Consider the following 2,427-nt stretch of genomic DNA (forward strand, 5'->3'; position numbering starts at 1 on the left):
CAACCCTGAGAACCAAAATATTCCAAAACAATTCCTTAGAATATTCCAATTTAAAACAAATCTGGACCCCGAAAAGTTCCCAGTTCAGACAAACTGTGAGACTGAAATCATCTTAGGGCAATGCTTTGAACATCTTTGTCCTTTGAGTCCGGATCGCTGCAAAAAGTCATTAGTCTAAAACAAATTTAAAAATTAAAATATCAAAGGGATCTGGGTTAAAGTAACCTGAAGGTCCAAGAATACGGTGTCTCATAATTAGTAAGGCAAGCGGCCTAATTAATTTGCTTACAGTCACCTCGGGTACAGAGTCTCTAAGTCAGTAGAGCGCCTGAATTGACTCAGAATCACTCATTGGGATGTCGGCGGCTGCCTCGGTTTCTGATCCTGTCTCTGAAAACTCTGGACACAGAGGAATATTGGGGTCTCTGTGGAACCTCCAAAACTGTGGTAGTGGGATTTGCTTCTCCACGCTTAAAGAATCAACTCGATCAGTCAGTCTTAGGAATGTAGAGAAACACTTTTATCCTGCAGTAAACAACCTGTAATGAGGCTGGTGTGAAGTTGATAGACTCCATTGTATCAAAGTAACAAAAGCCACCATCTGTCTGTTTCTGAAAACAACGTATACATAGAATATTGAAACGCCTGAAAAGATTTTCACAATATTTCAGCGTCAACGTACAAGACAAGAAAACCAGATTCACCATTTGAAATTTTTTGTTACACATATGGAATTTGTCTTCCCCCTGTAACCCAGCAGTGCAGAGAACACACGCACGCCTGGAGCAGTGGGCAGCCATTGCTGTGGGCCCAAAAAAAGACGGTGAAGGCCTTGATAACCCTGTTATCGATATCCCGGCGCTCTAACCGCTGAGCCACCACTGCCCCTGTATTATGCAGTCGAGATTCCCACATTTGGGGAATTCGCAGGGGTCAGCACAACCGGAGTGCAATGGTTGAACCTCACCCTAGGTGAACCACCTTCTTGATCATGGTATCTCCCCTGCCAGGTAAGTTTAATAGCCTGGAAAGATCTTAACCCATTTTCATTGCAGATATTAACTACAGGTCGAGCTCCTTTGCTCTCCCATTGGGGGCAATGAAACAGAGCATTCCCCATCAGCTATTACGGCAGATTATGAAAGAGTGGAGAGTGCTCATGCTATATAAGAGTTTGTTTGCCTAAACAAGAGCTCTGGCCAGCTGCAACTGAGCCAATGAATGGGGTCATGTGACTCCCCCTAAAGTAGTTTTCTGACGATACAATTACGAACCATGCGGAGAACAGAGACAGTCTCCATACTGCAGGGCTTGTCTGAGATACTATGAGGGACACTGATATATTACTTTTTAAATCAAGCAGAGAAATGACAGAATAAATGATTATAAAATCCAGTAGATCATGTAAATTATTGCCTGCCCACTATCCAGCTGCCTACCCTGGGGTCCTGTCTTTTTCTGAGTGGTGTCCAGAAAGTGTGTGGCAGAGCTCCTTCCAGGCCTCACTGCATCGGGCAGAGAAAAGTGGAGAATGATGGTACTGAAGCCACCTGGTGACGTCCAGGACTCCTGAAAAAAAAAGACTGAGTCGTTACTCTTTGGTCCCGATATTAAGGGTTTTACAGTAGAACCTCCAACAACGAAAATACAGCCCTGAGGAGTTGTCCTCGGTGAGGGAGCAGGTGAACTCGAAGAACTAAACCTCAAGCCAGTTGGTTGAGGTAAAAACCGCAGTGATTGAGGAGCCCTCGGCTTTTCCAGGCCATGCCAACGGCCCTAGGTCTTTTCCAGTGCAGGAGTGGAGACAACAACCCTCTGTGCCCGCCGTGCCGGTAGTGCTGGATTTAAGATGGCCAGCGTTGGAGGAGTCACTGGCAGCCTCGACTTCCATCGGTGGAGTTTGTACAGCCTCCAACAACAGCAGCAGTCAAGCTTGATGACCTCCTTGCAGAGCACCAGGAGATGTCGCTCCTCAGCAGTCGCCAAGTTTCTCGAGTATAAACACAGACAGAAACGCAAACGACGGTCAGTGAGAGAGTACTGTACAGTAACACAGGGAGCAGAGAGCACAAGGATCACATCAACCGACTCCGATGAAGACGACAAAGCTAATATTAAAGACTGTAAAGTAGGGACTCAACTGTTCGTGTCGAATCAGTTTTAAAAGCAGAATCGCATCGAAATAAAAAATATATTGAAAAAGTGTAGAAAAGGATTACTGCGTTTATATGTCAATGCTTTTAGCCATTCAACATTGCCACAGTTAGACATGGGACATTGAGCATAGTAAGGCCTATCAGCTGTTTTGCTTGCACCACTTTAACCAGAGATGCTCCCTTTATTGACGCAATATCATTCATTCTGAGACCAGAAATGTTTTGGAAATTCGTCAACAAAAGTCATTAATCTCAGTCTCGTCATTCTCAC

At 44.8% G+C, this 2,427-nt stretch overlaps 1 non-coding gene across 1 annotated transcript; it reads right to left on the reverse strand.

Annotated features, from left to right (window-relative positions):
- Positions 1-855: 855 nt before the first annotated feature.
- Positions 856-1,018, reverse strand: LOC140552370 (U1 spliceosomal RNA). The gene has a single exon (XR_011979314.1). It is a non-coding gene; the product is annotated as a U1 spliceosomal RNA (small nuclear RNA).
- Positions 1,019-2,427: the final 1,409 nt, after the last annotated feature.

The sequence above is a fragment of the Salminus brasiliensis genome, chromosome 3 (assembly GCF_030463535.1).
Source record: "Salminus brasiliensis chromosome 3, fSalBra1.hap2, whole genome shotgun sequence".
NCBI classification, from domain to species: domain Eukaryota; kingdom Metazoa; phylum Chordata; class Actinopteri; order Characiformes; family Bryconidae; genus Salminus; species Salminus brasiliensis.